This window comes from Pogoniulus pusillus, chromosome Z (assembly GCF_015220805.1).
Source record: "Pogoniulus pusillus isolate bPogPus1 chromosome Z, bPogPus1.pri, whole genome shotgun sequence".
NCBI lineage: Eukaryota > Metazoa > Chordata > Aves > Piciformes > Lybiidae > Pogoniulus > Pogoniulus pusillus.
Genome location: NC_087309.1, coordinates 52977060 through 52989926, shown reverse-complemented (window position 1 = coordinate 52989926; position 12867 = coordinate 52977060). Strand labels below are relative to the sequence as shown.

Below are 12867 nucleotides of genomic sequence, written 5' to 3'. Positions count from 1 at the left end.
ATTACCTCAAGCAGGCTAGCCAGTGTGTGATACAGGACTGTTTTTGAAGGTGCTCTTTTGCTCATGTCAAGATGAGATTTAATTAGGGACCCCAGGCTAGTTTTGCCTGCTTTAAAAAGAAAACAGAAATGCAAGGCTGATTGATGAGAGTTGTTCACCAAGAAATGAGTACAATACTGAGTTTAGGCTGAGGGTGTACTTTAGCAAATTGCACTCAGTCATACTTAACTCTCAGGCTCTTCTCCTGGAGTTTTGGCACAGTGCAGAGTGGTTATGGGGCAGAATAAATTGAAAGGAGCACAACACAGCAGGCAAGCCATAAATTCAACATTTGGGAGGCTGAAGTGCCTTTGACTTTCACTAAATCTGGAGAAACGACACCTGACTCTGGGGAGAACAGACCTGTCTCCAGAGGGATGAAGTCTGCACCCCTGACTACACAATCTGACTTCTCTCAGTTTTCTGCCCCTTGACACTTGCAGGTTTTTTTCTAACCAATGGCCCACCTGTAGGCAAAGGAGAATAGGGTGATCCTCACAGGCTTTACTTAGAGAATTCGCTTAAGAGGGTAGAGATAGAGGTCCAGACTCCTCAGAGGGGAGGAGGGAAATGACTCAGTCCTCCACTTTGTAGCGGTTGCATTTTCACTGAATTTGATGTTGTTTATATGCAGTTTCATATAAATATTCTTTCAGGACTGGGTACCCAAAAGCGTTTGGGCATGGGTGTTCCCAGGCCTTGTTCAGACCTTAAGGCCAACAAAACTAGATTGGCCATGATGGTGACATCATCCAGGAGCAGAGCTTCAAACGTGCAAAGCCTAACCGGTGCCAGCAGGCTGGGTGGAAATGCAATTTGTTCCTGCCCTCCCTAGTTATTGGAATGAAGAATGAGTTGGCTATCTCAGTTAATTACTGAATCAAACAATAGAAGTAATTCCTCTTGAGTAACTGTCCTGATTCTCTCCCTGGCATAATGCACGTTGTACTGAAGTCTTTATGAAAAACTTGGGACGTAGCTGAGAACAACATTCTCAGCTATGTGATGCCAATAAGACAAAGTTCTTCCTTTGTCTTTAGTGTACAAGGGAGCTCTCATGCCCAAGGCTGGAACCACAAATCTGCCCCTGCCTTTATAAAGTATGTGGAGTCACTTTAAGCAGTGTTTACAGAAGTGCTAATCACTCCATCCCTGTTTCCTGTCAATTTCAGTATCTGCCACTGCAAATTAAAGTAGCACATTTTTGGCACCACAGGAATCCTGTGAATTAAATAGCTTCTCCCTGGAAATTTGTCGCATAACACAAATGTGGGTTTAGGATTATTTTTTTTTCTATCTATACAGATATTATAACAGAGGAAGTGAGCAGAATACGTAAGTGCTGTAAAGAAGGATCTGGTAGTAAAACAGCAATAGAGTGGAGAGTCTTTGGAAGAGTACTTATGACACAACCTACAAAGCACAACCTGTAAACACTATAGAGTGAGGTGGAGATAGAGGGGGCTTGAGTTGTATTGCAGTATTATTTTGAAACAATTGATAGCACTATGGAGAACACACATGATCACAAAAACATGCCCTTCTATAACTTGTCCTGCTTGGGCTATTTGTTTTGAAAGTAAGCCTTTCACTGGCATTCATGACCTTTAAAAAGGAAATAGATTGAGCTTTCCTTCCTACTGTAGTCCCAATGTGATTATCACCTCCGCAGAGGCAAGAGAGATGGTTTGATCTGCTCCCACCTCTTTGTTATCTTAAAGGGTAGCCAAGGGCCACTTTCAGCCTTAGTTCTTCCAGCCAGCCTGCTAGCAGTGTCCTAGACCATTGACTGCACTTTGTGGACATCACATGGTTAAAGCAATAGGTACCTCTAAAAGGAAAGTGTCAGGTAAAATGTGCACATGTATTTGGAAAGAGGATGTGCAGGAAAGTTTTCATATAAAGCCTCCACAATGGGTTAATTTTTAGTGAAACTGTAGTTTGACTGAAACATAGGAGAGTATTATGTCTGCAACAGGACCATTGGGGTTGGTATTTATTTTTCTCATATACTTTGTTTCACACAATTTAAAACTGATAGTGAAACTGAAGGCTGCTTAAGTGGTAGGTATCATGTGTTCCAGTTAGACATGCCATATGAATCATGTGAGAAATGAAAGAGGAGAAATTCATGCAGAAACTAACTGAATTGGGAAAAACATATCTGACAACAAACACTTCTGTTGGTGTCCAGGTCACAAAAATCTAATTACCAGATGACACTTCCCTAATTGTTTAGGAAGATGAATAAATTTGATTTCAGCTCAGGTCTGAGGAGTTTTCTTGCTGAACGGGCTACTTGGCTGAAAATATTGATTAATCCCTATTAACCTCTGGTACTTCCAATTAAGCTGTCTCTGTAGCAAGTCAGTTATTGAACGTAAGTTCAGCGGGGGGGTGCAGTGAAGGATTTAGAGGTGTCAGTGCCATTCCTTGCAAAAAGACTGGGTTTGTTGCAATGATAAAATGGAGAAAAGAAAAAGAAAGAAGAAGAAGAAGAAGAAGAAGAAGAAGAAGAAGAAGAAGAAGAAGAAGAAGAAGAAGAAGAAGAAGAAGAAGAAGAAGAAGAAGAAGAAGAAGAAGAAGAAGAAGAAGAAGAAGAAGAAGAAGAAGAAGAAGAAGAAGAAGAAGAAGAAGAAGAAGGAGGAGGAGGAGGAGGAGGAGGAGGAGGAGGAGGAGGAGGAGGAGGAGGAGGAGGAGGAGGAGGAGGAGGAGGAGGAGGAGGAGGAGGAGGAGGAGGAGGAGGAGGAGGAGGAGGAGGAGGAGGAGGAGGAGGAGGAGGAGGAGGAGGAGGAGGAGGAGGAGGAGGAGGAGGAGGAGGAGGAGGAGGAGGAGGAGGAGGAGGAGGAGGAGGAGGAGGAGGAGGAGGAGGAGGAGGAGGAGGAGGAGGAGGAGGAGGAGGAGGAGGAGGAGGAGGAGGAGGAGGAGGAGGAGGAGGAGGAGGAGGAAAGAAAAAGAAAGAAAGAAAGAAAGAAAGAAAGAAAGAAAGAAAGAAAGAAAGAAAGAAAGAAAGAAAGAAAGAAAGAAAGAAAGAAAGAAAGAAAGAAAGAAAGAAAGAAAGAAAGAAAGAAAGAAAGAAAGAAAGAAAGAAAGAAAGAAAGAAAGAAAGAAAGAAAGAAAGAAAGAAAGAAAGAAAAGGAAAGAAAGAAAGAAAGAAAGAAAGAAAGAAAGAAAGAAATAAATAAAGAAAGAAAGAAAGAAAGAAAGAAAGAAAGAAAGAAAGAAAGAAAGAAAGAAAGAAAGAAAGAAAGAAAGAAAGAAAGAAAGAAAGAAAGAAAGAAAGAAAGAAAGAGAGAGAAGGAAAGAAAGAAAGAAAGAAAGAAAGAAAGAAAGAAAGAAAGAAAGAAAGAAAGAAAGAAAGAAAGAAAGAAAGAAAGAAAGAAAGAAAGAAAGAAAGAAAGAAAGAAAGAAAGAAAGAAAGAAAGAAAGAAAGAAAGAAAGAAGGAAAGAGAGAAAGAAAGAAAGAAAGAAAGAAAGAAAGAAAGAAAGAAAGAAAGAAGAAAGAAAGAAAGAAAGAAAGAAAGAAAGAAAGAAAGAAAGAAAGAAAGAAAGAAAGAAAGAAAGAAAGAAAGAAAGAAAGAAAGAAAGAAAGAAAGAAAGAAAGAAAGAGAAAGAAAGGAAAAGAAAAAAAAAGAAGGAACAGAAAAAGAGAGAAAAAGAGAAAAAGAAAAATAAGAAAAAATAAAAGGAGGGGGAAAAATATAAAAAGGTTGTGAGCAATGAGACAGAGTTAAAAATGGCTGTGGGGGCAAATTATTGGGGCATTTGGGGCACTGAAGGAAAGTACTTTTATATATACTCATACTGTGACTAGAGGGTTTTGCTTACCAAACTGACATAGCATAGACCCTGTGTTCAAGCACTGAAAACATGCTGGGTATGTATTTATCATTAAGAAAAAAGTATCACCTTTATATCTATCTCACAATTGCTTGCAAATTGAGGTTCATTTAATAAAAAACCTAAATTGTGTTTAAAGAGTAATGTGGTTAGTTCTGCAGTTCCAGTGTAAAGTGGTATTTTTGATTGGTCGTAAGAAGTACCTGCAAAGGAAATAACTTAAATTAACTCCCTCTCTGGCTTTGTGCTTTACCTGAGGTGCCAAACTTGAATCTTCTCCTCAAATGAACAGCAAAAATAACATGTTCTTCCCCTCTGGTATCCAAAATGAATGTGGTATATTATTTATTATTATATGTTATAGATCTTAACTGCTTATTTTAAATCCTAGAAAGTTTCTAAAACAAAGATTAGTTTGTTACCATAACTAAGGGCCATATGAAATTTAGAGCAAACATTGTCTCTGTGATTTTGATCAGCTGAAAAACAAATCTCTAAGTAAATCAACAGAAAAGAATTCTTGAGGTGGGTTATTTTACACTAAAACAGATTTAAAATGCCAGTGTTAATAAATTCAACAAACCGGTGCACAGAGTGGGAATGGCAGCTAAGACTTAGCCAAATGTCATCAGCACATACTGGAACAGACACTAGAGTTACAAACAAATTAAAACTATTTTGTGGAAGGGATTAAAAAAAATATAGAGAGATGAAACTCAATGCAGTTTGAAATCTGAAATTTTGGATAGTTCCTAAACCACTGTAGTGCTACTTATCCTTCACCATTAGTGATGCCAAACACTTGTCCTGGATACTGACTTGCTTCAGAGTTTTATAGGAAAGGAAAGGAAAGGAGAGGAGAGGAAAGGAGAGGAGAGGAGAGGAGAGGAGAGGAGAGGAGAGGAGAGGAGAGGAGAGGAGAGGAGAGGAGAGGAGAGGAGAGGAGAGGAGAGGAGAGGAGAGGAGAGGAGAGGAGAGGAGAGGAGAGGAGAGGAGAGGAGAGGAGAGGAGAGGAGAGGAGAGGAGAGGAGAGGAGAGGAGAGGAGAGGAGAGGAGAGGAGAGGAGAGGAGAGGAGAGGAGAGGAGAGGAGAGGAGAGGAGAGGAGAGGAGAGGAGAGGAGAGGAGAGGAGAGGAGAGGAGAGGAGAGGAGAGGAGAGGAGAGGAGAGGAGAGGAGAGGAGAGGAGAGGAGAGGAGAGGAGAGGAGAGGAGAGGAGAGGAGAGGAGAGGAGAGGAGAGGAGAGGAGAGGAGAGGAGAGGAGAGGAGAGGAGAGGAGAGGAGAGGAGAGGAGAGGAGAGGAGAGGAGAGGAGAGGAGAGGAGAGGAAAGGAAAGGAGAGGAAAGGAAAGGAAAGGAAAGGAAAGGAAAGGAAAGGAAAGGAAAGGAAAGGAAAGGAAAGGAAAGGAAAGGAAAGGAAAGGAAAGGAAAGGAAAGGAAAGGAAAGGAAAGGAAAGGAAAGGAAAGGAAAGGAAAGGAAAGGAAAGGAAAGGAAAGGAAAGGAAAGGAAAGGAAAGGAAAGGAAAGGAAAGGAAAGGAAAGGAAAGGAAAGGAAAGGAAAGGAAAGGAAAGGAAAGGAAAGGAAAGGAAAGGAAAGGAAAGGAAAGGAAAGGAAAGGAAAGGAAAGGAAAGGATCAAACCACCAAACCACTTTTACTGTCATGCACAATAAATGGCCAGCCGGCAATATAAAATCAGGTTTTGCCAAAGGAAATACCTTATGTGTTAATATAACTCTCCCAATTCCAGATGACCCTGTCTCCCCCAATCATTCCCTGTCCTTTTCATCCCTATTCATGTGTTTTCTTTGGAAAAATGTCAAATGCCATGTACAAAAATCTGGAAGATATGATAGAAATTATTGCTCTGCTTTGGGAGGTACAGCAGACTGTTTTGTGGTTATGGGAAGGGGGACATTACCCAGGAAATAAGTAGTCTTGTGAATTCTGCTTAGTGCCATGGTCTAGTTGACTGGATAGAGCTGGGTGCTAAGTTGGACTGGATGATCTTGTAGGTCTCTTCCAACCTGGTTGAATCTATGATTCTATGACTTACTGTCCTAACCATGTCCAGTGCCTTCTACTGGGTGGCTGTTCCCTGTATTTTTTCTGTCTAGTAATGAATGAGGTAGTGAAAATCTTCCCTCCTGAATATTTTCTAACAGAATCCAGTGATGCCTGGATTCTACTGAATTTTTATTACCTGTGGCCTAAGTCCTTTTTTGTGGGACATGAAAAAAGAAAATGACATATTTGAGATCAAAAGGTTCTAATTAGTATTTTGATTTTTCTGTCAGAGGGAGGAGGATATAGAGAAGCAGTCAGTCTACCATTTCTCTGATGTATGTGACTGCTTCTATAGCATCCTGGCAAAATGTTATCTAGAGACACATAAAAAATATTCTGGAAACTTTGATGACTTTGTATTATGAGTGCAGCATTATGCAGAGGAATAGTTGAATGTAACATTCTTGCTGATGTGATTCTTTGCTGTGGTGGTGTGGGGAAAAGTATTTACTACGCTTTTGTAAATGGATGAGTTTAGCTTCTGCTAAACCCACAAGCACATTGTTCTAAACTTGGTCTTCTAGGAGGTCCTCCATCGTTTCCTGGAATTCCTATCAAAGGACAACAGTTTGGGACAAATACAAGACAGTCCTTATAGCTTCAGAAACCTGCACTAGGGAACCAATCCATCCTACAAGATGGTTCAAATAAGTTCAGTGTGGCATAGAACCTCACGGAAGCTCGAGGAGCTCAACCCTTTCCTTCTCACCTCCTAATATTACTTCCATTACACATCTATTCTAAATACTTTAAAGAAAAAAATAGACAGATTCTTTTTGTGCTACCAGGGAGTGCAATATAAAAGACACCTGTTTTCAAATGTCATTTTTTTCCTGAAGCTGAAACATTATTTGCTTTAGAAAGCTCCTCAGAGAGAAAACTCAAGGTTAAGTGGATTTTGCACAGTCAGGAATAGGAACAAACCAGTAAGGAGGACGACTGGAAATCATCTCGTCCCTCCTAGCCAACACTCTTAGGCCTGGTGTCAGAATAAACTGCTCCCTGCAAAGGGGCAAAAATGCCATCCCATAGCCACCTACACTTGTTCCTTCACCCTGGAAACACCACTCTGCAAGATTATTTTTTTCCACAAGCATAAATTAGATGGCTCCTGTCCTCAATCACACCTGCAGAGCACTGCATGCCCAACGCCTGCTTGGTGTACATTGATATATAGTGCAGCATCATCTAAGAATGGCACCTAAAAATGTATGACCACTCTCATAGCCTTGCTTTCTGTGTCAGATCAGTTCCACTTTTCTCAATAGCACCAAAGAAAAGTGATGCTATATCAATGTATGAATCTCAGTTTACCTTGTAGCTTTTTGTACTTAAATGAATCATCAGATTAAATGACCATTTCAATTTTCCAGTGTTCTCTGAATTCTAATCTTTTTAATGAGCTGGTTATCCAGCTGGAAAGATGGAATTATTTGGGTTTACTTTTTATGAATGTTTGCAAAAGGAACACAGGTTTTCAGGAAGCACACTTTTTATCCTATGCTTCTTTCTTTTATATCACATGAAACCATACAAACCTGTAAAAGCAAAAGGAAAATACATCAGTGATTTAGCTTTGGTAGTAGAAGAGGGAGGGAAAAGAATGTAAGAACAGTATTTTTTTTTTTCATCTTTCATTCAAATAATTAATAACATGCCTTCCTAGTATACAGAGCAGGAAATCAAGAGAAGAAAAAATAATATTCACATAATTCCTTCCTATAATCTTCAAAGCACAAAAATATTTTCTTTAATGTATGACTAGTTAGCTTAATTACTTCCAATGACACTAGCAGTCTTGACAATGCATTAAACACTGTTGATTTAGAAGGAAAATGCAGTGTTCTGCTTATCAAGATCAGTATAAAATTATTTGTTTTGAAAAGGAAGTCACAAAAGTCTGAAGTTAGGGAGGAAATAAAACAAAGATTAAATAATAGTTTTCATTGGGTCATTAGTGTTTTAAAAGCCAAGCAAGAAGACCTAGCTCCTGCCAGAAAGATAAAATAAAATAAAATAAAATAAAATAATTTAAAAAAAAATTACCACCAAAACCCCCCAGACATACTCATAAGGTCTGCTTGAAGGACCAATTTATTTCACTGGTTCAGTTACAACTGGGGAACATGCATTTGTGCTCAGCAGATGTAGATCTTTCCATATCAACTAGTAAGAATCCACTTTTTCCTGCCCATCTTTGCCTGACTGGTGTCCTTAAACCATGACAACAGAAACATTGTATTATCTTATTCAGCCTTCATTGATTTTGTTTCTTGTGGTGGTATTCTGCTAACATGTCTGCCTGAGTAGATCGGTCCGTTAGGATAGATATCTTTCTGCATCCTTGAGGCTTTGCAGTATCAAAGACTGCAAACAATCTAAGTGCTATGTGTAATCTATACTCTTTTACCTCTGTGTGCCAGACTTGTTTTGGGTTACTACTATGTTTCATCCCCCTGTGTTCCTCCCATTCTAAATCCTGTGTACTTACATGACACTTAGAGAAATGGTACCTGAAAGAGACACCACTACGTTCATCTCTGAGATGTACGCCATGCTTCAGGCCACCAGTACCTGCACTATATGCAGGTAGTCCTAAGGCACATCTTTCTGGTGTACTTGTCTGAAGAAGTATTGAAACAATGAAAAGTTCCTTAAAAGCCAAAGATTAAAATTATCTCCCAGTCAGAAACACATACAATAATGTCAAAATGTAAATCAGTACTACTATTTGTGCCAAAACCTCACATTCTCAACAGTTTTCACCATTAAAGAAGCTGGCCCTCAATACAGAAAGGCAATTAACATTTACAGAAAGACTTCTATCAGTTTCTATGCTTTGTGAATTAGATCTGTTTATCTGAGATTTCCATCAGATACAACTTTTTTTCTGGAATATCTTTGCCATCGTTGTAGTGTTTTTGGTTTTAATTGGGGGGGGAAGGCAAAAAAAAAATATCTCTGTGTATTTTTTAATATTGTAATTGAGAACAACTCAAATTAAAATAATGGCCTTAAATAACTCCCTGTAAAACACATATAGTAACTGATCACTGAGCCATGCTCAGAGCCAATAACTGAGCCATGCTATATGGCCCTCAGTAACAAAGACAGTTAAGTTTTCATGTCAAATAAACAGAGGTCTCTCTATTCTTGGCTAATTGATTCAATAAACACTTTTCCTGTAACGTTGAGAACAACTGGAAACTAATTTCACTAACATAAGATGGTCACAGATCTGTATTCAGTGCAGCTGCAGACTGTACACTTCTCTGTAAATATCTTAGCAATCTGGAATAAGGACAACATCTACCACAAAAATCTCCTCTTTCTGACACATCAAGGAAAATATCAGTTGTGTTATGAATTACCATCATACTAAATCATGTTATATTCATCCCAGTATTTTGTTATACAATGGTAAAAAACCAAACCAAAGCACTAAAACTCTGAACAAGCACGAAGATATGTTCTTTGAAGGAACAGTAAACCTGGCAGGTGAAATCTAAGAATGAAGTTAGAAATTCAAGATGTATTTTTCACTGTTGAACTATTAAGCATTCCTTTAAAAGCACTCCTCCTTTATGCTTGCTATTGGGGAACAGGTTTTAAAATAACATGTACAGCTTTTGCCCATCAGCTATGAGTGTGAGCACACATTCTTATTTATGTATTTCAGACAATCTCTCAGAGAAAGAACTGATCATATATATGGTCCAAATCAAGAACACATAAATGTTTAGTGCCATCTGAAGCAAAATCTGCACCCAAAGGCTCCATCTGGCTCTTGGTAAACTGGGCTTCTGAACTAACCAGAACAACACTTAAAGGTGACTACAATCTAGATTAACACTGTGCAGTTTGAGCAAACTACCACTACAAACATGGAGCCTTTGTATTTTTAAGTTTCAGGAAACTCTTCTGCTTGATTTTCCAGATGTTTGCCATTTAGCTGTCAAAATAGCTCTCCAAATCATCTATTCAATTTGAATGAGTATTTAGCCACATAAACCATAAACTCAGATATCCTGAGTGAAAGATGTGGCAAGTGGTTTTCACAACAACATCTGGCATTTATTTGCCACTTGCAGAGGATTCACTGCGGATTAAGTATAACCAAATAAACTCAGCAACCAGAACCAAACTAAACCGAGATGCAACATTAATCTACACAGCCCAAGAAACACGTCATTTCCACCTGCTTTGGCAGGACCCTTCTGCTTCTTCTAAAGTGAAGAGAATCTACATCTTACCCAGAAATAAGGCTGACTTTGGGGTAGATCACTCCTTCCTATGGAAAAACTTGCACAAAGACATCACATAGAGAGGGAAGAAAGTCCTTTCCACTCTTTGCTTCAGGGAAGAGTAGGAACACAAGGCAGAAGTGCAGCCCAGGTGCCCCAGTGGGAACAGAAGCAGGGCAGCTGGAGCTGCTTACCCAACCTCCACGATGCCTGTCCGCCATTTGGAGCTGCTCTGTCTGAGCTCTGGTCATCCTGCAGAGCACTCTGAACTTTAGACAGTTGCAGTCTGAAGAAATACTGGATCAGAAGATGACCAAACTCCCATTCAAAGAAATGGACACCTGTCCTAATTCTTCCCCCCACCTCTTCATTCTGCTCTTATAAAAGCATGGATGGGAGGGATTTTTGTCTTCCAAAAACTGAAACATAACTTTGCATCCAGTCACTCATTTCATGTGCCAGTTCTGATCATTCTGGTACTCTATACCAAACATGACAACTATTACTGATATCTGCAACAATGCAAAAAGCAAACACACATCTGAGTCCATCCTATTACTGATGCTGATCATCAGCCTTGGTGTTGTTATATACTACACAACGTGAACCTGGAACTGTCTTCAGTGTCACTGTTGTTAGACTGATCATATACACAGATGAGTAGATGTAAACATGTCTAATCATGAACACAGTACAACTTGAAGGGAAAAATAACCCCTAGTTGTTCTTCCCCACTATGTAGGACAGGTTGATGGGTTGGAGCAGACTTCAGCAGTGACAGATGATATACGAAACACACGACACAGCTTCTCTCTTTATACCAGCAATAGCCCAGTGAATCTTCTTGAGATATTCAGGAGAAAGTTAGTGATGCCTGCAATAATATTCTGTTAGCAGAAGCTATACAAGCAAAATTCACAGCAGATTGTGTTAAGAATGTTATCAGCCTCACTGGCAAATGCTTCTCTTGTCTGCATTGGTTAAACCATTTCCTATTATCAGTATCTAAAAAACAGATTATAGGTAGCTACAGCATTAATATACTGATTGTCAGCCCACACGGTAATCAGATAAATGCGTGTCTGATTAATGCCTTTTCTTAATACAAAAGTATACATATTGGAATTCTAAAGAGTCAACTATAAAAGCACTTCAACTTAACTTACCAGTTGCTGAAGTTGGCAGGAGTCTTGACCTAAACTCCCTACCTGTTCTCATGTTGGTAATCTCCGTCTCTCTCTCCCTCTCCCTCCCTCTGTGCGTATATTGCAGTAAACTTAGAAAAGTAGCAGGGACAGTGTTTCAAATGACTTAAGAAAGAGAACAGGAACAATCATTTTGTTCTTTTTTTTCTTTTTTTTTTTTTTTAGATGAGTACAGTACCTTCAGAAAGAAGGAAGGAAGGGAGGGGAGAGGAAGTCAACAACCCTTTGCTTTCCTGCAAAAAAAATAAGGAAACAGCAGATAGCAATCTCATTTTCTCTCAAACAAAATGTTTGGAAAAATAAATATATCCAAACCAAAAGCAATTCTTCAAGAATAATATCTGCATTATTGGCTTCATAAAACCTACTTTACAGCCTGCCTATGTGCAACTATATGAAAGCAATATCCGAAGTAGTGGACAGGAATACGACACTCCTATCTGATGCAGAATAGTTAGCCATAAGCTTGCACAGATAATGCAGCCTTTCACTCTAAAGCAGGACTGATGCACACACGTATCTCATTTCCACGGTGATACAGCTACAAACATTCCTAGAACCTCTATTTACTGTGATTACAAGAAAATAGCATAGTGGATATTTATAGACTATTGTGAAGTAAGAAGAGGATGAACGTTAAAAATGGTAAGGATCGTAGATTGATATTGGATTTGTAGTAACAAGTAATTTATCTCAAATAACTGTATTTCAGAAAGCATCTTGTCCAAACAAATGTGCTATGTTCTAGGGCAGCTTTTACATTTTATTTTGTTTCTTTATTTCCTCATTAAACATATTTCGACAACTAGCTACTGGCCAGCCAGCTGGAGGTATACTTGGGAAAAGTTTAGTCCATCGTGCTCCACTGTGTTTTTCTTTCCTTGTGTGTTTTTCTCTATCTGTCAGCTGAAGCAGTCCACTTATTATGATTAGACATTCCTTTTTTTTTCCTTACTTTTTTTTTCCCCTCATTCTAATGTCCTTGCCAGTAATCCCCTTCAGATCCTTGCTAGGGCTGTGTTTTCAGCTACCGGTAGCTCCTTGCCACCTGTGCTGCTTCATGCAGTTTCTGGTGCTATTCCAGAGCATGACTAGCAATAACTTGGCTGGAGAGGCTTTTATTTTAACGTTCAGAGACTGAAAGATCTGCTAATGGATGTCAATAGTTGACAGGGCAGTGCAGGTCCTATCAGTGGTCTCTGGCTTTACAGCATCACGACTGTTTCAAGAAATGGGTGAAAGCTTACCAGCAGGGTGAATTTTAAAAACAAAAGAATGTGATGATCCTAGGATACACACTGTAAATTATCTCCTTGGTATTCGCTTTGGATTGCAGGCCTTAATGATGTAGATCTCTAGCATATATTAAGAATCGAGAAAAGCAGAAAGGCATGGGAAGCCATCAAATTAATGTATTGTCCTGTCAAGTCAGTTTAGTAGCTAAGAAAATTTAATTTTCCTATTAATTTGTTTTTAA

General features: G+C 39.2%; 1 protein-coding gene across 1 annotated transcript in view; it reads right to left on the bottom strand.

Moving 5' to 3' along the window:
* Window positions 1-11439, bottom strand: part of ZNF366 (zinc finger protein 366) — a 42224-nt gene extending 30785 nt beyond the window's left edge. The window contains exon 1 of the mRNA XM_064140226.1: window positions 11352-11439. The gene's annotated coding sequence lies outside the window, so the exon portion shown is untranslated. The remainder of the gene's footprint in view (window positions 1-11351) is intronic.
* Between the last annotated feature and the right edge of the window lie 1428 nt (window positions 11440-12867).